The 23,048-nt window shown below is 42.5% G+C and overlaps 1 long non-coding RNA gene across 1 annotated transcript in view; it reads left to right on the top strand.

The window, feature by feature from the left end:
• LOC141422625 (uncharacterized) overlaps positions 1 to 22,526 on the top strand; it is a 38,963-nt gene extending 16,437 nt beyond the window's left edge. Inside the window, exons 2-4 of the long non-coding RNA XR_012447365.1 lie at positions 3,791 to 3,905; positions 19,412 to 19,513; positions 21,240 to 22,526. This is a non-coding gene — a long non-coding RNA (uncharacterized lncRNA). The remainder of the gene's footprint in view (positions 1 to 3,790; positions 3,906 to 19,411; positions 19,514 to 21,239) is intronic.
• The last annotated feature ends 522 nt before the right edge of the window (positions 22,527 to 23,048 follow it).

The following is a 23,048-nucleotide window of genomic DNA, read 5'->3' as shown; positions in this document are numbered from 1 at the left end:
CTTCTGTTGATTCTGGCCCATGGTAAAGCAGAACATCATGGCAGCTAGAAGAAGAAGGTGTTCATCTCGCGGTGGACAGGAAGCAGAGAGAGAGGTAGGAGGGCACCAGAGACAAGATACCCCCAAGAAGTCTCCCACAGTGACCTACTTTCTTCAGCTAGTTCCTACCTCCTAAAGTTTCCAGAACTTCCCTCAGCTGGAGACGAGCTATTCCAAACATGAGCCCCCAAGGGACATTTCATACTCAAACCATAGTTATACTATGCCATTGCACGGTGCTACCAGTGTGTCTTTTCAATTGTTAATTTACATCAGAGTGTTTTCAGAGTGTTTTCATCTTTGCCAGATGTTGGAAACACCGGGGGCCTGGGAGGAAATCACTGTACATGTGCATGTGTATGCATTATGTGCACGTGTGTGTGTGTGTGTGTGTGTGTGTGTGTGTGTGCTGTTCCATTGGGCTAGGGGTCTGGAAACAAGGACAGTGGAAGAGACAGAAAGTAGTTGATTGCAGAGGTCCTGGAAATGCTTTTCTCTACATCCTAAGCCTATTTCTTATTGTAACATCTAATGACACAATACTTCCTAGTCTTTATTGTCATACTGCTTTACAGGTGCTGTTGAGTGGAAGCTCCCTGAAGTGCTCGGATATGGGGTGATTTCTCTAACCTACCTTGGTTAGCTGTGGGCCAGGACTAGAATCCAAGTTTTCTTTATAGGTTATGTTTATTTTTATCTCTTGAAATAAAGTTTAAGTAAGTGGCTTTGTTGTTCCTTTGGTGTGACAATCTGAGGGCATTCTGCAACATTTATAAAGCAGCAGGAACATCTACTTCAGGCCTTCACCTTATAGTCACATCCAGAGTATCCACCTCCCTCCTGCTCCTATACTTCTAACAGCTGCCAACCCATCTCCATCCCCCAAGATCATGCTTTTGTGAGCAAAGAAAGAAAACAATAATAAGTCATTTTGATAAAATAAGAGCTAATGGATCCAGGCAAAATTATTGTAACCAGAGTCACAGACTCTGGCCAGTGGGGGATACATATATAAAATCATAATGTTCACATTTCTGCCTTTTCTTCCCCAGTCTGAAATTCTACTTTGAGCCATGGATCTGCTTCCTTGACAATGCTTAAAGTCTTGCCAGAGATGGGGACACAGAGAAAGGATTTCTGTCTATAACAAAGGGAAAGGGCCTATGAGAGCAACCTAGAGTTGTGAGGCTCTGAACTGGAGGCAGGAAAATCTAACACTCTGGAAGTAGTGATTCCAACGTTAGGTCATTTGAGCAGTTCAGCCTCCTGTACTGCCCTAAAAATGTGGCCTCAGCCTCTTTTCTCTCCAACATGAAGTCATAGGAAGGACAGTTCCTTCCTTCATTCAGTGTTCAAAAGATCCTTACTATGCACAGGGTACTTGAGGAGACCCAAAGTGAAAGCCCAGCTTCCCCACTGCTAGCTCGTCACAGGGCAGGAGGAGCTATGGACCAACAAAGATGGTGGCCAGTGCCTTGCCAAGGCTCCTCACGCAGCCTCTGCTGCGCTGCTCTGGCCTGAGCTCCAGGGCTGAAGGCCTATCCCCGAGCCTACCCTCTGCAAGTGCTCAGGGGCACCCCCACCCCTTCCTTGACCTTTCACACGGCACATGGCTTCCACCTGCACTCTAGTTCATTCCACCTGAACACTTAGATTTTATCAATGTGTGAAATCTGGGCTTGGATTTCCTGTCCTCTGGATTATGGAGGAGGGAATAGGTGCAAAGCACAGGAAATAATACATTTTAGCAAACTATGAGCTAGAAATTAAGCAGAGAGAACTTTCTGGATCTATACCAGTTACTTATTTGTTCTTTCCTAGTCACATCCGTAAAGCCATGATACACCTCATCTTTTCCTCACTCATGCTGAGTAATGGAGATGGTTGGCCATGTGTCCTCAACTCAAGGCTAGAGTAAGAAGTCTGTCAACCCCCAATGCCTGACCTCATTCTCAGTGCATCTACTGGAAAATGTCCTCTCCCTCCTTCCATCTCTTTAGCATCATCGCTGCTCCTCTTTTACAGAGGAGGAAAGTGGGAGGCCAAATGATTGATTTACACAGAGACAAAGAGCTGATTTTGTAGAGAGCCTGGGCTGGAGTGAGTTCCTGTCAGTCACAGTCCCTATTCCAAACCCCTTCCTCAAGTCCAGCTTTTATTTTCCTCCAAACTCTCTTTGCCTTCACTTTACTCTGGCACTGGATCATGAGGCACTGAGAACAGTGCCCTCCCTGCTGTATTTCCCTGAACTGCATTTCCTTCCATTTCAAGCCCAAGGACAGCAATGTGGAAACCTTCTTTCTCTGGGATGTACTGCTTTTAAGATTCTTCTCTTCCCTCCCTTCCTCTCTCCCTTCCCCCTTTTTTTTTTTTTGCCAGTACTGGGGTTTGAACTCAGGCCTCACACTTGCTATTCAGGTACTTTACCGCTTGAACCACCCTGCCAGCCCAGGTTTGTGTTCGGTATTTTCGAGATAGGATCTCTTAAACTGTTTGCCTAGGTTGGCTTCGGACCTTGATCGTCCTAGCTAGGATTAGGTGTGAGCCACCAGCACCTGGCTGAAAATCTTTACATTTTGAGCATAACCTGAATGTGAAGTACTGAAATATTCCAGAAGCAAAAATCCACTTTCCCTTCTCGCTCCCTCTTTTCCACGCTCCTGTCTCAGCCCTGGAGGATAGCCTCCCATGTTTCACAGTTCAAACCTAAGCCATGGTTTTTGCAGAAGCTGTGCACATGATACTGTCAGGAAACTTGCTCTGTGCCTATAGCAATGCAACATGGCCCTTTGTACATGACAGCAATCAAAATCTAGTTTTTTTTTAAAAAAAAGCTATATAGTTTTTAAAGTATATATTTGCTTTATTCATTTTTTTAAAACTTAAGTAACATTTTTCTTTTTTGTATGTGAGGTTTTCATTTTTTAAATTTTTATTAGCATAAATTAATCACACAAAGAGGTTTCATTATTATATTTATATACATGCATGTAATGTACTTTGATCAAATTCACCCCATCTATATTACTCTTTCTTAGGCCCTCCCCCTCCTCTCTGCTCCTTTTTAAAGAGTTTTTGTGGGTTTCATTATGCTATCTTCATACAAATTCATAATACTTCTATCATACTTGCCCCATAAGCATCTTCTCCCCACACACTGGCTCTCTCTCAAAGGACTCTCCTTTTTTCATTCATATCATATTTTACTTTTTACTTTAGTAACTCTTTCAGTGAAAACATCAATGAAAATTCTGAGTGAATACTAGGAAAATAACTTGAGAACTACTCCCACCCAGTAGCCTTTGCTTTCAGGAAGTGGGTTTATGCTCATCATTTCTCTTGAGCACAGCAGCAGACTGAGTGCTGCTCTGAATCAGCTCAGAAGATTTGGTACCCATCAGCTTTCTTTCTTCCTACTCTTTCTTTTGGTGAGGCTGCTGGGTATTAAAGTCAGGATCTCACCTATGCTACCACTGAGGTACACTTCCAGCCCAGCTCATCAGTTCTCAGTCTGTGACAGTCTGGGGACAAAGAGTAAGGGTGTAAGTGACCATAATTGTCTTTTACTTCCATGTTCTTGCACAATCAACAGCAATATACAACTGTAAAATCCTAGGTAATGATTGTCACAGTAATTATAACTTGCCAGGAGGAGGTAAGCGCGTGTTGTGGAATCTCAAAGTCGTGTCCAGGCAGGGAAGGCTAAGAAATAATAGCTTAGTGTCTGCCTCTCTTTTTCTACTTTTTTCAGGAGTGACCTAGCTTGGGTCTCTGCACTTCATCCCTGGATTCCTGTCATGGTCTTCAGGGGCCTCTTAAGCTGCAGATGAGCCACTTGGCCTAGGACAGCTGGACTATCCTCCTGAGTAAGCTGCGGGTGCACATTGCCTCTGGTCAAACACCTGAACAAAATTCCAGATGTCTATCTCGGCATCCAAGGTCCTCTGCTGCTGCCCATCTCCCGTTCTCATCTTATCACTGAGTCACTCTCTAAGCCCGTCTTTGCGTCTCCAGCCAAAGTGGTCCCAGTAACCCCTAGCCTGTCTTGCTTATTCTAGACCTGGCTCTCACCGTCATCGTCTTGTTCTGTCTAATTCTTTCCTAACACGAATGAAATTCTCATGATGACCTCTGACCCTCTCAAGCCCAAACCTTTCCCTTATCCCAATACAAGGTTGATTCTATACTCTCTCTCTCTCTGAGTATGTGATGATTTCAATTGTTAATTATTTCCTATATTTAAAGATCACAGAGCCCATCGCCAGTGGTCTATAGTCCTAGCTACTGGGAAGGCTGAGATTGGGAGGATCAAAATTTGAGTTCAGCCTTGGCAAATCTCACAAGATCTCATCTCTAAAATAACCACAGCAAAATGTACTGGCGGTATGGTTCAAGCCGTAGAGTGCCTGCTTTGTCAGTGTGAAGCCCTGAGTTCAAACTCCAGTCCTACCAAAGGAAAAAAAAAAGATCATGTACACCACCCCTAGAATATACTAGATATGTGAGGGGCTTGCTCTCATAGCATTTGATATCTTTTATAAAACATGCCTGAGCACCTTCCACATGGTACATAGTCAGTAAGGGTGGGTGCAGGTTGACAAAGAAGAAACTCACTACCTCTGATCCAGTAAGCCAAACTATGGTGACCTTTTCTTTCTAGACTCCTAGATTGCTCATCTAGACTCTTCCACCAACACTTACCTGTTGGCAGGACAGTTTGGAAGTGTTCCATAAGTACATAAAACCTGCCTCCCTCTCTCTTCCTTGTCCAGAATGTACCAGAATTTATTTGACTGTTTCCTATGGTGACCATTTAAGTTATCACCAATCTTTTACTAGGAAAAAACAGCTACTCAATAATCTTGTGAATTTCTTTACTATGAGTTCTGTTAGCATAAAACTGTTAGAACAAAAGACATGTCCATTCATACGTTCAAAATACATTTTCAAATTGTCCTGGAGGAGGTAAAACAGTTTACACTGATTTTTAAAGCATGAGAAGAAAATAATTATGTTTCATGTTTTCAATATACCCTTGTTTGAGCAGAAGAAACATACTTGATTAAACTAGTCCCTTATTTTTGTATATTTAGGCTTTGTATCTATTCAATAAAAAAGTTACATCCAGGGCTGGTGCAGTGGCTCAAGTTGTAGCTCACCTGCCTAGCCAGTGTGAGGCCCTGAATTCACACCCCCGTAACACACACACACACACAAGCTACATCCAACTTAGTGTAGTGGCTTACTCCTATAATCCCAGTACTCAGGAGGCTGAGGCAGGAGGATCATGAGTTCAGGGCCAGCCCACTTACATAGCAAGTTCCAGGCCAACCTAGGCTACATAGGAAGACCCTACTTCAAAAAAAAAAAAAAAAAACCAAAACAAAAGAGGAAGAAGAAGAAAAGAAAAATCTCACAAAACCCTGCATCTACAGCCTTAGAAACTGAGAACTTGATCCTTTCATTTATAGATCACATAAAGATCACCATAGAACAAAAACCCAGATTCAAGCACCTAACTCTACTTTGCACACAGGGATGTACTCCTAAAACAATGTGTGAAAATGACATTGATAATAAAATCAAGCAACTCACAAGAGGAACTGGAATAGTTCAGTATAGACAAAACAGAATTTAGTGTCCAGCTTAATTTTTTCTCTCTTATAAAGTATGTGACTTTGGACATGCCACTTAATCTCTCTGAGCTATAATTTTCCCCTTTGAAAAGGAATCAAATGCTATATATATGTTGACATGAATGACAATATATGGAAAATCCATCTAGCCTGAGTTGGAGTTGATAGCCATCTCAAGAACATCTTGTTCACCGTTTCATCCCCAGCATCCAACACAGTTGCTAGAATGCAGCATGCAATCAAAACATGAGTGAATGAATTGTAATTCATCCACTTGTCTATAATGAAGGTAACTTGTCCAAGGTCATGTAATAAATGACCAAGAGAAAAGTTAAAGGTAACTAAAGAGGTAGCTCAGACAGGTATCTAACTCCTAGTCACTGCTCACCTCTCTACCTGGCTAAGCACTTCCTAATCCTTCCCACTATTGCTTTATTCCAACTGAAGAGATGTCAAGAGAGTGCTTTCTATAAACAATGTTTGAGCTCGTTCTCCTCCTGTGCTCATTCCTGGATTCCACACTTTCAAGACAGCATCTTTGATCTCTGGGAAAATGGAAACTTTATTTTATAATTGGTCTCCAAGTCTCCCTCTTATCTTTAATCAAACAGTCTTCAAAAATCACCCAATTCATAATTCAATGGATCTGTCCATTTATTTGGTTATGACATTATATAATATTTAATAATAATATTTTAATATTTTGATACCCAAATAAAATGCCCTGTGAGCTGCCTTCCACCTTCCCTGTCCCTTTCTCAACTCTACAGTGAATTCTTGGACCCAGAGTAATTTCCTGACATCTTCTCCAGACTCCATGTGGTGTGTCTTCCAGTCAGCTCTGTAGTTTTATGGGACTATCCAGAAAAGTTAAAAGGGTTGGATTTGGACTCAGGTCTTCAGGGTCCCAATCCAGAGCCTATTGAGTCCATTCTCTGAGTCCCTGCAACAGTACCTTTGCAAAATGATTTTGTTTCTAGTTTCTCATACAATCATCACAACAGTCTCAGAAGACATGACTTCATCACCATTGCTGGGCAGTTAACAGCCTCAAAAGTCAGAGGTTTAAAACCTCTATCACTTCCTCCTACAGCTCCTGCATTTGCTGTCCACATGAAGGCTGGCCAGTCTGATCTGCTGATTTTAGCTGGGTTTGCTTATGCATTTCTGGGTCAGCTCTGTTCTAGGCTGGGCCAGACTGGGACAGATTCTGCTCCACACATCTCTCATCGCCCCTATCTTCAGGACCAGCGGATTCACCCAGGCATACTCTTATGGAAACTGCAGACATAAAAGAGCAAGTCTAATCACACAAGCTTCTGCTCCTATCACATCTGCTAACATCCTATTGGTTGAAGAAGTCGTCACAGTCGGAGTCAATGGATCAGGAATATACTCATCTCTTGATGGAAGAACTGCAGAGCCACGTGGCAGGGGCACTGGTACGGGGAGGGAAGAAGAAGGGGGTACTGATGCAAACACAAGCCTTCAGACAGCAAGCCCTCCACATTCAACTAAGATTTTTCTTCTCTAAAACATGGTGTCCCCTTCACTTAGGGCCCCGAACCCAGGAGTACAGCATGAACAGACACAGAAGACACTTCCCTTGCTGGTGACTTCAGCACAAAGGCTGCACTTTGGCCTGCCTCCGAGGGTAAATAGAGAAGGAGGTTGACAAGCCAGCACTGGCTCGCACCTCCTGCCTCTGGCTTCCTAACCAGCCGCCCCCACCCTAACAGCTTCTTAGAATGTGATTCACTGCTCTAGCGAGAGAAAAGTAATTGAGGGTGTAATTTATACTGGGAAAATTACTCTGAAAAAAAAAATTAGAGCACAACAGACCAGATACTCTGCTCCGAGGGAGTTTAAAACCAAAAAGCCTAGGGAAGACAGAACAAAGCTTGGTGAGGGACACACATAGCTGAAGAGTAGACGAGAGCTAGCCAGGGAGGCTAGAGATCTAACCCTGTTTTTCACAGTGGTAAGAACCTCTAAAATATCTCAGAGGGGGCTGAGAAGGTAGCTCAGTGGTAGAGCACTTGCCCAGCATGTGCGTGAGGCCCCAGGATTGATTCCCAGCACCTCGAAGTGAGAAAAAATAAAATAAATAAAAATTGTAAAAGTCAAATGCAAAATATCGTAGAGGAGAAATGGGAAAGCCATAGCTTTAAATTTTCTGAGCTTGGTTTTGCTTTCTGGAAGGGCTTGAGACAGAAGACTTACACATGGAACACCAAGTTTTCAATGAAAACTCAAAGTGATTTCTTTCATACACCCTGCCACTTCTGTTGTCAGAATAAATATGCTGGAAGGCTGATTGCATGTGACATGAAATCCAAACAAACTCAGGGAAACCCGAGAGAACCCAGTTTCCAACTGGGATACCTTAGTGACTGTGAGCTTTGTATCTGGTTCAGATTGTGAGCTCACGATACAATGACTTTTATAGTGATATAAATAATAATATTCACATGTGAGTAGGCCGTGAGTGTTAGGTAATAATGCTGGCCACATAAGAATGCTAGCCATGGCTCCACGCCTGTATCTGAGGGTGAGAAGGAATAGATCATAGGTGCCCCACAATGGCTGTACCCGGCTTTTCTCCACCAGTGCTTGGACTTTCTCTAATTCCCTCATTTGGTTTAGTTCTTCCCATAATCTCTTCTGACCCATTTCTTCACCTATAAAGTAAGGAGGTAAAACTCCATGATTTTTTGGGGACTTAGGATGCCAGCTCATTACCCTGTATGCTTCAAGAATGAAATCAGCGTGGCATCCACCTCTATCCAAGTATTCAATAGCAGAGGGAAGTTGGCACTGACATTTAAAATAAAACCGCAGTGGTATTATAGCAAGGAGCTTCCCTGCAAGTTAAGTGTTGCCAGTTACTCACTCTGTGCCCTTGGGCAAGTTACTTAATCTCTTTATGCCTAGGTTTTCTCATCTGTAAAACGGGAAAAATAAGGGAACCTGTTATTACTGGGTGTCGTGAGGATTGAATGAGGTAATGCAGGAAGGATTTAGTGAGAGGCTTGGTACATTAAAAGCACTCCAGCAACGTTTTATTATCACTTGCCACGTCATTTTGGCACCCTTCTTGATGGCAGGTTTTCTTTCACTAAGAAGTGAATGCTGAGAAAGGAAAAGTTTATAAATGAAGGCTCTTGATTAAAACAACAAACTTTTCCATCCCGTTGACTTGCTGGGGTGAAGTCAGACTTCTACATACAACAGAGGCGGCATTGGCCTGGGTTGAGGCATATGTGTAGTTTGGTTTTTTCTTACTCAATTTTGGTTTACTTGTGTCTGGGCATTTGGCTTAGTTCATCCTTCTGCCATACTCTCAACCAGTAAGACAATGGTTCTCAGTCCTGGTTGCACAGTAGAATTAGAAGTTTAAAAAAAAATCCTTATGCCTGCATTTTCCCTGCTATTAGAAGTCTGGGTAGTGTGTGTGTGTGCATGTGTGTGTGTGTGTGTGTGTGTGTGTCCTTCCACATGTGTGTGCACAAGTTGAAGGAAGAAAGTGTGATTTGTGCTTCTGGGATTCTAGTGAACTTTGATTCTGCAGCTGGGTGGTGGGTACACAAGAACCTTTGGTTTGGAAAACTCCATCAGGATGCATACTTAGGGCACGTGCACGTTTCTACATGTATTCTATACTGCCGTAAAAAATCAGACTCAAATCCTTATGCTGAAGTTGCACTGAAGACCAATTAAATCAAAATCTTTAGGGGTGGGAACCTGGCATGAACCTTTTTGTGAAACTCCCCAGATAATTGCAACAACATGCAGCCAAGGTCGAGAGCCTCCAAAGGAGTTCTTCCCAGCTACAGCAGGTTCAGTTCTCAGAATTGGCCTCCAGGCTGATAGAAGAAAGGCTTGGAGCACCTGGGAGTTGGTGGGTGGGCCTGGGGTTTGTTTAGGTTGGTCCAAAGTGCAAAGGTCAAGAGCACTGGACAAGATTAGAAGTCTGGGCTCGATATCTGGCACTGCTGCTCACCATCTAAGAGAGTCAGCTAGTCATTCAGGTAACCTCACAGGATTGCCTCCACTCACATTATGCCCCACTTTGGGATGGATGGTCCTTCCATACATCAAGGGCTTCATAAATGAACCATCATTATACAAGGCTGGCAATTTGAAAGAAACCCAAAAGAAGTCATGTGTCTGCTTCTTATTCCAGGTAGGACTGCCCGGCAGTATTTTTACATTTTCATTACTGTTGCTCCTATCACTCACCCTCTTGTACTGGGAAGTAGAAGCACGGGTTTGAGTTCCTGCTGGAAACAACAGTATATTCCTTGCATATTATTTTGCAAATGCACAGACCCAAGGTCATGTGGATGGGTAAGCCACTATGTAGCTGTCCTTGTCTTCAGCATCTGGGATGTCCCTCTGGCAGGGCTTACCTAACCCAGACAGTTTTGATTCCTTCTGAGAAGGACCATAACATCTCTTGTCTGTTCTTTCTGCTGACTGCCACCAAGAATCTAAGAATCCCAGAGTCAAAAAATTTCCTCCTTACATGCTGGTATGGATTGCTCACCAAGGGTTCTTGCGCTGAAAGTGTCATCCTCACTGTGGTGTTGCTGAGGTTGGAACTTTTATGAGGTAGGGCCGAGCGGAAGATGATTCAGTCTTTAAGAAGGGTTAAATCATTTCTCACTGGAGTACATTCTTGCTCTTGCAGGCAGATTGCTGTAAGCAAGCCTGCATGTCCCCTGAGTTGCTCTTGCCTCCTTGTTCACACCTGTGCCCTTTCCACCAGACCTGCCAGTCTCTTCTGCCCATGTTCCTGCTGTTGTGGGGCCTTCACCATGAGGCCCTCACCAGAGCCAAACAGATGCTGGTGCCTGGCTCTTAAACCTCCAGACCTGTGAGCAAGACAAACCTCAAGTAGTTTTAGAACATCAAAAATGGACTTAACACTCATGCTTCTTGAATCTTCATTTTATTTCTATAATTATACTTACGTGTCCTTCCCATATTAGTCAGCTTTCTGTCACTAGAACAAAATACCTGAGGAAATCAGCTTATGAAGAGAAGAGATTTGTTTCAGCTCACAGTTTTGGAGGTTCTAGTCCATGATTGATTAACCTCAAAGATAATCATGAGGTGATTAGCTGGTCACCTGTAGTGGCCAAAAAGGAGAGAAAGAGAGAGATAGGAAGAGGCCAGGGACAAGATACCCTTCAGAGGAAGGCCCCCAGTGACCTACTTCTGCCAATCAGGGTTTTACACTTACAAGGCAAGTGCTCTACCAGGTGAACCACACGGGTTTTTTTTGCTTAAGTTATTTTTCAGATGGGTTCTTGCACTTTTTCCCAGACCAGCCTAGGATTGCAATTCTCCTACTTGTATCTCCTGTGTAACCAGTATTACAGGCAGGGCTTACCTAACCCACACAGTTTTGATCCCTTCTGAGAAGAACCATAACATCTCTTGTCTGTTCTTTCTGCTGACTGCCACCAAGAATCTAAGAATCCCAGAGTCAAAAAATTTCCTTCTTACATGCTGGTATGGATTGCTCACCAAGGGTTCTTGCGCTGAAAGTGTCATCCTCACTGATTCAAATTTTGAATCCATCAATATACTAAATTGAGGAACGCAGAGCCCTCAGGATCCAACCATTTCTCAAAAGCCTCACCTCTGAATGCTGCTTTCATTGGGGACCCAGCCTTTAACACATGAGCCTTTTTGGGGGACTCATCATATACAAATGATAACACCTAACATCTACTAATCCTTAGTAGATAAAGATTTTTTAAATTAACTCAATAAGCACATCGTAGAAGATCCTGAGCTGCGTAGTGAATATCATTGATTCCTGACTTAGAGGAGCTCAAAATCTAGGTAGATTCAAAATTAACATTCACACAAGTGGTCTATCAGATACTCCACAGTATAGTTACAAACAGGATATCAAGGCCGTATGAGGTCATGAGGTAGTAACCACAAAAACTACTAAAGTTGCTTTATATAAAAGAGATGGGTACCTGAGAAATATCTGACTGTCTAAATGTCTGCATACTGTTATAACTTTACTTTGTATTATTCTTTGCAAATCTCATTTCCAATTTTAAGTTTCCTGCTTATGTTACAATGAACTTATTTTTTAAAAAAAGAATAATTAGTCATCTTTTTAAAACAAAGCAGAGCAGACTGTCTCTGTTTCTGGGTTAGAAAAACTGGAATATTTTATGATAACTGGTTGATTAATTTTGTTGGAAAAGCTTAAATACATTGTTAGTCTAAAAATTAATCCCTTTCTTAAGAAATCCCCAAGGACTGAGTAACAATAATGTATCCATAAGCTAAATCTGAATCTTTCCTCTCTATGAAGTTCAGGCTGGAGGAGGCCTCTTAAGGGAAGGAGTAGCAATGCTGGCAGTGCTGCTGGACACTGAAGGAGGGTTGAAAGGGCTGGGTGTTCGGTGCTTGTGGTTCAGGCTAACACAGAGCCGCCAGCCTCCTTAAAATGGCAGGATGACACTTAGGACAATGCTCCAAGATTTTTCAAGGTGCTCCTTTCAGTCCAATCAGACCCCTTCAGAGTTCGCTTTAGGACTTACCCCAGAAATTTAAGCATCTTTTTAGACACATCACCAAAAAACCCAATCCATGAAAGAAAAACAATATCAAAATTGTTATCAAAAATTGCATAAAATTTTGACAGACTTCATTAATATTAAAAAATTCTGTAATGCAAAAGACACTATTTGAAAAAATGAAGAGACAAATCACAACCGTAAAAAAAATATTTGTAAGAAAAGAACACAATTTCAAAAAGGGCAGAGATCTGACAGACTTCCACAGATGGAAAGTGAGCACAGGAAAAGATGATCCACAGTAAACATGGGTGGCTCACACCTATAAACCTAGGAGCTTGGGAGGCTGAGACAGGGAGGATCAAGGTACTAGGCCAGCCAAGGGAAAAGCAAGACCCCATCTCAGTGACAGAAGTTGAGTGTGGTAGGATGTGCCTGTCATCCCATAAAGCATAAATAGGAGAATAGCAGTCCAGCCCAGCCCAGATAAAAAGCAAGACCCTATCTCCAAAATAAACAGCAAAAAGGGTTGGGGGTGTGACTCAAGAAGTAGAAGGCCTGCTTTGCAAGTGTGAAGCCCTCAGTTCAAACCCCAGTACTGCCAAAAGTAAAACAAGAAAAGACACTCCACATCACATGTCAGTAGGAAATTGCAAATTAAAATAACAATAAGGTATCTGTACATACCTATTAGAACAGCTAAAGTCAAAAGGCTGACAACACTAACTGCTGGGGAAGCTGTACAGCCACAGGGACTCTCACTCACCGCTGGCAGAATTGCATGATGCTCTGGCCACTTTGGAAGACACTTGGGCAGTTTCTTAAAAAACAAATCATTTGTCCGGGCATCTGTCCTAGCTGCTCAACAGGCAGAGATCAGGAAGATCGTGGTTGAAAGTCACCAAGGGCAAATAGTTTGACATATCCTATGTCAAAAAAATCCCATCATAAAAAAGGACTGGCAGAGTGGCTCAAATGGTAGAGTGCCTGTCTAGCAAGTGTGAGGCCGAGTTCAAACTCCAGTGCTGCCAAAAAAGAAAAGAAAAAAAGGGAACATTAGGGCTAGAGGTGCAGCTCAAGTGGTAGAGCGCCTGCCTAGAAAGCACGAGGTCCTGAGTTCAAACCCCGGTACCACCAAAAAAAAAAAGTCATTCTCTTACCATATGACCCAGCAGTCATGCTCCTTTGTATTTATCCATCTGAGTTGAAAATTTAGGTCCACAAAAAAGCATGCACATGGATGTTTACAGCAGCTTTTTTCATAATTGTCAAAACTTGGAAGCAACAAAGATGCCCTTCAGTGGGTGAACGAATAAACAAATCAGCACGTCCAGATAATAAAAATATGAGCTGTGAAGCCACACAAAGAGGTAGAGGAAACTTCAAGGTATATAGCTAAGAGAAATGCCTCTATATGAGTCTGATTATAGGACATTCTGGAAAAGGCAAAACTCTAAAGACAGTAAAAAGAGCAGTGATTATTAGGGGCTTGGGGCAAGGAAGGGATAAATAGTGGATCAAGGGAGCGTGGGAGGCTTTAGGGCAGTGAAGCTATTCTGTATGATACTGTAATGGTGGGTTCAAGACACTGCATAGTTGTCAAAACCTTTAGAGCTAAGGTTCTAAGTTCTAGGAGAACGCTCTGTGCCAGCTGCTTAATTTTCCCTAAACACAAAACTGCTCTATTAAAAAAAATAGATGAACCCCATGATTTGACCAATTACTTTGACCAGTTTTGTGTACCCCTTGGTTAAACAGGAAATAGGCCACAAGCAATGGGCAGAGTAGCCAAGTACAGGCAAAAGGCTTTGAGGGCAGCAGGCACTCCAAGTTGTCCCTTAGCTGGAATGTGAGTAGGAAGAGCAGGAGGGCGACCGAGTGTGGTTGGTACATGGTTTCTCCTTTTCAGCTACAACCAAGGAATCGTTAAAACATGAAGGCAACCCACTGGGGTGGCATGGTCACGCTAACAAGCCTCGCTTATGACTTGTTTTACCCAAATGACCTAAATAATCAAATTGTTCCTCCTAGATAGATCTCAGTGTTCCTACTACATGCTGAAAATATTGTCATAAATGATGCTGGGATGTTTTCAAGCTTCCTCAACAGTCCTAACAAGAGGAACAGAACGCGGCCACATAGGACACAGGAACACATTCCTGGAGAAGCACGGGTAGCGGAGGACTCAGGCTACCAGACCATCCCTTACTGTCACAGCAGGAATCTACGTTTGGTAAAAGGAACCTAGTTGAGATTTTGTTTTTGGAAGACAAGAACTTGTTGCTGCTGTTGCTCTCTGTAGCCCCACAGTAGGGTGAAAAAGGCATCCCATGCATTCAGGCAGCAGACGTTTGTAAAGGACTGGTAAACAGAATTCACAGAATGTTAGCGCCAAAGGGCGCCATGGGACACCGATGGAATCTGTCCCTTTTCTAGATGATCAAAATAAGGCCCCGAGAGGTTGAGTGTTGTGCCCAACGGCACACAGCTGGCTCACAAGCTAAGACTTGAGTCCAGATTGCTCTGACCCTAGTCCAGTGTTCTCACAATACTCTGGCCCATTTACCAACCCTATAAGAAGAAACCCATTGCTTCTTGCAGAATTTAGTGACTATTTTTTTTTTTTTTTTTTTTTGCAGCTTAGAACTAAACCTGTGACTAATTAGAAACAAGTGCTCCATCACCTTTAAGTCACCAGCTAAAATCCACTGCTCCATGTCCCAGTGTGCCCAAGGCCTTTTGGGTGACCAACTCAAAGAAAATTATTGTCTCAACTCAGTTCTCTGTGTCTAGGTCCCCACAAAATGGAAATGGCTTTACTTGGGGAAGAACAAGAGGACAAGATGAGATGAAAAGGAAGCGTGTTTAAAATGGATGAAAGGAGGTCCTTTTCTTCCCCCACTGCACACAATTGACCTGGGGAACTCACTGCAGCAGGATATTAAGATCAATGGTGAAGATTTGTGTTTTAAAAGATTAGACATTTCACATGCATATCATCAACAGGGAGATTCAATAGGATGAAAGTGAGATGGATAAAAGTTCCCAAGCTTCAGTGCCTAAGTTGATCACCAACTGGGTCAGGTAAAAAGAAAAAAAAAATTGTCTCCCAACCATCTGAGACTTTCAGAAAGGCAGATTTGGGGTATTCCAATTACCACCACTATGTAGCAAAGTGCTCCAAGCTACTGGTGTAAAACAATACCATTACTTCCACTTAAATTTGGAGAGGGCATGGCAAAGATGCTTATCTCTGCTCCACGATATCCACTGGCCCCTGTTAGGAAGGTTTATGCAGCTGGGGCGATTTGAGGTGAGGACTGGAATCATCTGGAATCTCCTTTACCCAGGAGTCAGACCCCTAGTCTTAGATGACCTGAAGGCTCAGCTGGGACACCTACAGTGGGTTCCAAGATAGCAGTGTTTCAGGCTGGGTGTGGTGGTCCCAGCTACTTGGGAGGCAGAGGTAGAAGGATCTCAGATCTAGGCCAGCTGGGGAAAAGTTAGTGTGAAACCCTATCTAAAAAGCAAACTAAAAAGAAAAGGACACAGAGCATGGCTGAAATTGTAAAGCACTTGCCTAGCAAGATTGAGACCCTAAATTCAATCCCCAGTAGCGAAAAGAAAAAAAAAAATTCCAAGAAAACCAGGTAAAAGTTGCATGGCCATTTGTGACCTACCCAGAAGTCCTGCTGCCTTGCTCCTAGCATAGTCTGGGAGCCAAAACAATCACAAGCCACCAAGATTGAGAGGATGGGGCCTGGAGCTTCCTACTCTCCCTGCTCTCTGGGAAAATGGCAAAGTTACACTGCTGACAGCCACCTGGGGTGGGAAAGCTGTCCCAACTCTCTTTGTAAAATACAATCTGCCCAGGGGCTGGGAATATGGGATAACAAGAACACAGTCTAGTGGGAAAACTGGTGTATGAGCAGATAGTCACAGTGTTGCAAAATAATCATAAAGCAGTAATGTCCCTCCTTTAAATCCTGCCATCGGAGCTTCCCCTTTTATAAGTCATTATACTTACAATTTTCATTCATTTGCTGTCTTCCTGGTAGACTAGACTCTCCATGCATCTGACTAGTTCCTTGCTGTATCCCTTGTGCCTAAAACAGTACCAAGCATGCCAAAAAATATTAACCAATACCTATTGGTTTAAAAAGATGAGTAAAATTCTGTTAATAGAGTAGCAGAAACAAATAATTCAGTGCGACAGAAGTGACATTTAAGTGGGTCCTGAATGCTTTTAAGGATGAATAATGGTTTTTCTGGTTTAAAAAAAAAGAGAGAGAAAGAAAGAAAGAAAAGGAGAATAAGTTCCTGTTCTCAAACCTCTTCCAGAGACTTCCATTAGTCAAATAGAAGTGGCATATTTTTATCTCCAGCACATAGAATCTATGTAGTAGTTAAGATGATTTTGGTTGCAAGTGACAGAAAACACTGAATCCACTGGCTTGAAAGCAAAGCAATGGATTATAGCATATGACAAGAAGTCTGAGGGCCGGCAGGCTTGATGTCATCTTCCTCAGTGTGTCAGCTTAGCTCTTATGTGGTTGTAGGATAGCCCCATTGGGGCAGGTCTAATGGAGATAAAACAATACCCATAGGAGAAAGGACTGCTTCTTCTTTTGAGTAAAACCTTTCCTATAAACCCATTGACAGACTTACTTCACATTGGCACTCTCCCTTCTTGGCCAGGATTGTGCAGGTGTGTGACTTCAATACTGATAAGAAGAAAGGGAGTAACGTGATTGATTGGACCAGTCGTGTGTTGTATCTTGGAGCTTGGACTAGAGCTCCTGCCTTCCCTGAGCACATAGCTATGCAGAGAGGGTTCATGTCTGAAAACTAAAAAAGCAGCTAGGGCTCTGTCATGAAGGAGAAAGGAAAGATGACTCTTGGGTCGTAATCATAAGCCTGGAGACGTTCATGTTTGCCTTACCCTAATCCATGTTGAAATTTAATGGCTATACCATTAAGAGGTAGGAGGTTTAAGAGGTGATTAGGCCATAAGGACTCTTTCATGAACAACAAAGGGCTGAATTTGCTCTCTCTCTCCTTCTATCTCTCTCCTTTCTGCCCTCTGTCATGGGATGAAGCAGCAAGAAAGTCCTCACCAGATGCCAACTTGACTTGAATTTCCCAGCCTTCAGAATTGTGACAAATTTGTTTTCCTAAAGGGGCTCCATGGTAGCACTTGCCTAGCATGTACAAGGCCCTACATTTGATCCCCAGTACCTCAAAAAAAAAAAATTACCCTGCATGATTCTTAGTACTAAACCTTTCTCTATTTGAAATGCCCAGAGTACTTTGTATTTTTTTTATAGCAGCACAAAATTAAGGTAGGCCCTGGTTACTTTTTGATAAATACTGCCTAATGCTTTCATTGATTTTCTTTTGTGCTGTCTGCTCATCCCCTTTGTCCTTCTGCACTACTAGTCAGTTGAATAGATCAAATACAGTATCACAGGTGTGTTATGTGTCAGGTAAAGACATGAATCTAATTAATGAAAAAACACTTTGATTAGACACGGGTGCACTGTGATGTAAAAAGTTCCTTTCCAATGCTTCTGTTTCTCTGTGATAGCCTAGCAATCCCTAGCTGTTCAACACTTGAGCCGTGCCCTCTCCTGGCTCCATGCCCTTTGCTCGGTCTAGTTCCTGTGTCTCGGAATTCCTCACTTTTTAGTAGCCATGAGGAGTGACTCTCATGGCCTCTGTTCTATCCTTCCAGCAATCTAGTTGAAGAGACTGGAAACCTCAGAACGATGCTTGCCAGACTCCCCTGCTGCTGGGTGTGGGTCTGAACTCTGCTCTGTTAATGAGGTCCCTTCAGGTGAGATTTGGCAGGCAGATGCAAAGCAGAAGCCATCCTCCGCTGCTGCTGTTCCTGGCAAGCAAGGTAATGTGAAAAGGCAGCTCATGTTGTTGGCTAGTGTCCTGCGGAGTGGCAAGTCTTCAGGTCTGTGAGTGTGTAAAGAAGTTTTGTCAGTAGCAACATCACCCTGATTTCTGGGTCATAGTTACTGCTGTGGGCTCTTGAACTTAGTACTCCAGGGGTAGCCCCTGACTTCTGCCCCTCCAAGCCTTTCCAACAGTTATGTAAACCCTTGCCTGACTCTTAGAACTTCTTTCTCTTTTTGAAATATCTAGAGTGTTTCTAGTCCTGTACTAAAGCCTGGTGGACTACACAACTCATATTTGAGCCTTTCAGACAAGCTTGGGTCTTCCACGAGTCACCAGGTTGGGCTAAGTGCCTGCTCTGAGCTCCCACAATGCCCTGCTTTGTCAGTCCATGCCTTCTCATCTTTGGACCCCTGGTAGTAGTGGTTGGCTCACAGAAGGTAAAGAGGTACTAGGGATGGAACCCAGGGCCTCATGCTGGAGTCTGTGCTTAATGAAGTTTCTTCTGTCAAGAAGCACAAGGGCCTATCTAAAACTAAAAACAAAAAGAACTAGGGGCTCAAGCGTTACAGTACATGCCTTCAAGTGCGAGGTCCTGAGTTCAACCCCAGTACCACCAATAAAAAACAAAACAAAGCAAAACCCAGAAGATTCTGAAATCTAGTGTAAATGCACTCTATCTCATGCTTAGTCTGCAAAACCCAAAGAACAAGTTCCATCTTGGTTTATACTGATTCTAGATGAATCCAGAGCCCTCCAATTTCCCACACTTTCAAATCCACATACAAGAGGCCACACCAGAATTGAAGAGGCTACCCAATCAGAAGTTAGTGACCTCAAGATTTACCATCTGGTGATTCTCTGGACCCTGTACTTTGATGGTTGCTGCTAGGCCCACAACGAGGCCTGCAATTGGTAGTGATGTAGGCTTTGGAGTCAGGGAAACCCAAGTCGGAAGGTAAGCTCCTTGGCCAGTTCCTCAGCTTGCCTGAACCACAGTTTCTTCATCTATACAATGGGAATAACAAAATCAACTTTGGGGCAAAAGAGATTATCAAATACTAAGCACAGTCCATGCAGACTGAAAGTGCTCAAAACTCATGCAATGCTTTTATTATGCTTCTCATCACTGGTAACACACTTACCACAATTCTCTTGCTTTACAGAATTTTCCCCTCAGCCTAAGCAGACCCAGACACAATTAGCATACAATACACTTCCCTATTCCTTCTCCTGAGATGTTCCATTGTACACACTGATGTGGTTAATCTTTTTTCACAGAAGACCCAGTGACGTTCAAGTTCGGGGCTACACTGAGGAGACACTCAAACCATCCTTCCAGCGATTCTCAGCCCTAGATGAAAATTAGGATTACCTGGACAGGTAAAAACAAAACAGCAAAGAAACAAATAAACAAACAAAAGAAACCTGAAAACAGTGTCTAGGTCCTCCACTATAAATCCTGATTTAATTGGGCCCAAGGCTCAGTGATTCTTAAAGCCCCTCAGGCGACTGCGATGCCCAGTGAGAGCCACTGAGCAAGGTGGGAAGAATTTAGTGTGCCATTACCTGGGGAGGAAAGAAAGCTTTTACTTTGCTATAATTGCTACTGGGTATGGAAGGGAGAGGGCTAAAGATTAAAGTGGAATGATTCCACTTACAATGTGAAAAAGTCACTCTCATTATCAGCCCTGAAAAATGGCTTACGGTGTTAATCTTCTGCCAGTGTCTTGGGCTCTCATCAGAAGGTACAGATATGATGGACAGAAGTAACAGAGATGCTGTAGGATCCAGAAGGAGCTGGGGATCCAGGTCAGCTGGTGGGTCTGTTGCTCATGCCAACACGTGTGCATACAGGTGGTTGCTGATGTCAGGTGTATGCACTTTGATCCTGTGTAGGTGGACTGATTCTTGCTTTGGCATTAAGTTTAGTACTATCTAAGTGCCACAGATAGCTGGCCATAGCTGGAAGTGTGCCCAGAAATAAAGTACCTCTGAAAAATGTAACTCTTTATTTCTTTCCATTGTTAAAGTAATATGTAAAAGAAAATCTGGGAAATTGGGGAACAGAAAAGTAGACTGACCCTTAGAAGAAACTAATGGCCAGGCACCGGTGGCTCACACCTGTAATCCTAGCTACTCCGGAGGCAGAGATCAGGAGGATGGCAGTTCAAAGCCAGCCTGGGCAAATAGTTTGTGAGACCCTATCTCGAAAAAACCCTTCACAAATAAAGGGCTGGTGGAGTGGCTCAAGGTGTTGGGCCTGAGTTCAAGCTCCAAGATTGCAAAAAAAAAAAAAGAAGAAGAAACTAATGATAGTAGCTAAGAGCCAGGTAGACTCACCAGGTGCTAGACATGGTTCTAATCCCTTTCCAATACAAATCCATTTACTTCTGATACTAACTCTCTGAGGTAGATAATTATGTCTAATTCCATTTTATAGACGTGAAGAAGAACCTGAAGCTGTTAGGTGATTTGTCCTAGGGTGCACAGCCAGTAAGGCAAAGCCAAAATTGGACTCATGCTATATTTTCCAGAGTATGGTCAATCTCAGAGATATAGTTCATATGGTAAGCTGCATTCAAGGAGTCAGTGCCAGTTGTAAAGCTGAAAAAGTTAATCTCAGCTGTCCATTAGTTCATCCATTTAGTTCACAAATGTTTATTGAAGGTGTCTGTCATATGAGGCAAGACATTAAATAGTATACAAAGGCTACCTCTCCATTCATTCCTACCGCATTGAGAATGATGGCATGCATAAACAGCACAAATCCAGTAAGAATTTAAAAATGCTATTACTCTTCCCTATGACAAAAATCCAAAACTAATACTTCAAAACGTACAGAATGTCATATACTTATTAAATAGAATATTTAGCATTAGCCTCCAGAGTTTCAACAATATATAACATACTTTGAGTAATAATTTCAATTTATATTTCATAAATTTGGCTCTGTAGGAATAAGTTTAATATATAGTAGTGTTTTTGGCTCAGAAATTTGATGTTTGTTAAAGAGCTGTGTAAATGGACAGATGGAAGAATAGGTAAGTGAATTAACAGAGAGAATGCTTGGGGATGGTCTAATTGCTTAAAAATTGCATCTTTATAGGCTGAGAGTGTGGCTCAAGTGGTAAAGCACCTGTGAGGCCCTGAGTTCAAACCCCAGTACTGCCAGGAAAGAAAGATGAAAGAAAAAAGACAAGAAAGAAAGGAAAGAAAGAAAGAAAGAAAGAAAGAAAGAAAGAAAGGAAAGAAAGAAAAAGAAAAAAGAAAGAAAGAAAGGAAGAAAATTAGTGTTTCCTACTTTGTTGAATAGGAAATTAAGACTCAGAAATTCTTGTGGCTTTTAAGTAACTTTTTAATTGACAAGTAAAATTGTATATATTTATGATGTACAACATGATATATACCTGTGGAATGGCTAAATTAAGTTATTTAATATACATATGACCTCACATACTTATCTTTTTGTGGTGAGAACACTTAAAATGCACTCTCTTAGCAATTTCCAATTGCAACACATAGTTATTATTTTTGGTGGGTCTGGGTTTTAAACTCAGGGTTTAGTACTTGCTGGGCAGGCTCTCTGCCACCAAAGGGCCGCCAACCCTTTTTGCTCTGGTTAATTTGGAGATAGGGTCTTGTTGCTTTGTTACCCAGGCTGGCCTGGACCCCAATTTTAAGCTTCCCACCTTTCTTTGGGATGACCAGCATGTGCCACCATGCCCCCTTTTTTTTGGTTGAGATGGGGTCTCACAAACTTTTGTGTCCAGCTTCCCCCCAACCCCCCAACAGCCTGGCCTGGAACCTTGATCTTCCAAATCTTGGTCTCCCAGGTAGCTTGAGATGACGGGCATACAATACCACAAGCAGCTATTGGTTGAGATGAGGCTTGAGAACTTTTTACATGAGCTGGTCTTGAACCACAGCCCTCCCCGTTTCAGGCTTCCCACCACAGCTGGGATGACAGGCGTGCATCACCATGCCCAGCTTGCTTTTTCTGTTGCAATGGAGTCTTCCTAACTTTTTCCCTGGACTGGCCTTGAACCCTAATCCTCCCAGAGAGCTAGGATTATGGGTGTGAGCCTATGTAATGTGTTGTTATTAACTGCAGTCATCATGAAGTATTAAAATGTTGATTTCTCTCCTTTCTATAGACTAAATAACTTCAAGCAAGTTATTTTGGTGCTAGTTTCTTTATCTGATTGTTACAAGGATTAAATGAGGTAAAATTAATGAATTCTTTAGCACCCTACCAAAGACATGTTAAACAGCTAGCATATCTTAAACAACTTTTAAATTGAAGCTATATGTGGGAGAAAGCAAAAAATAGAATAATACAAAATGTTATACCATATAAAAATAAGTCTCTATTGACAATATTTTATTTTTTGAGACAGAGTCTCACTAAGTTGCCCAGGCTGGCCTCAGACTTACCATACTTCTGCCTCCCCTCCTGAGTACTGGGATTACAGGCATGAGCCACTACACCTGGATGACAATGTTTTCTTCTGTTATTACTGTAATTATTAGAGATCTCCAAGCACAAGTATGATTTTTGCTGTTGATTAAGGAGAGACAAGGTTTACAAACCAGTAGATAACATAGTTTGAGTCAGAACCAAGTGAAATGAATGACACAAGTATTCTGGCTGAATTCCAGTGCAAGTGAATAACATTCTCCAACTTCAAATAATTTTTATTATTAGCTAACACTTGTCCATCCCCAATAATACACACGTTGCATAAAGGGCCCAGGAGGAGGCAGGCCTCCTTTGGCATGTTCACGGACTGCACCTACTTTCCATTGAGGGTTCTCTTTCTTTTGGATGCTGAGCCACAGATTTTGAACTCCCACTACTTGCAACCCTGGGATGTTTCCAGAGCCAAAGTGCCGAGTAGTTCCCCAAGAGATAAAT

The sequence above is a fragment of the Castor canadensis genome, chromosome 4 (genome assembly GCF_047511655.1).
Source record: "Castor canadensis chromosome 4, mCasCan1.hap1v2, whole genome shotgun sequence".
Classification (NCBI taxonomy): domain Eukaryota; kingdom Metazoa; phylum Chordata; class Mammalia; order Rodentia; family Castoridae; genus Castor; species Castor canadensis.
This window is presented reverse-complemented; position numbering and strand designations above follow the sequence as displayed.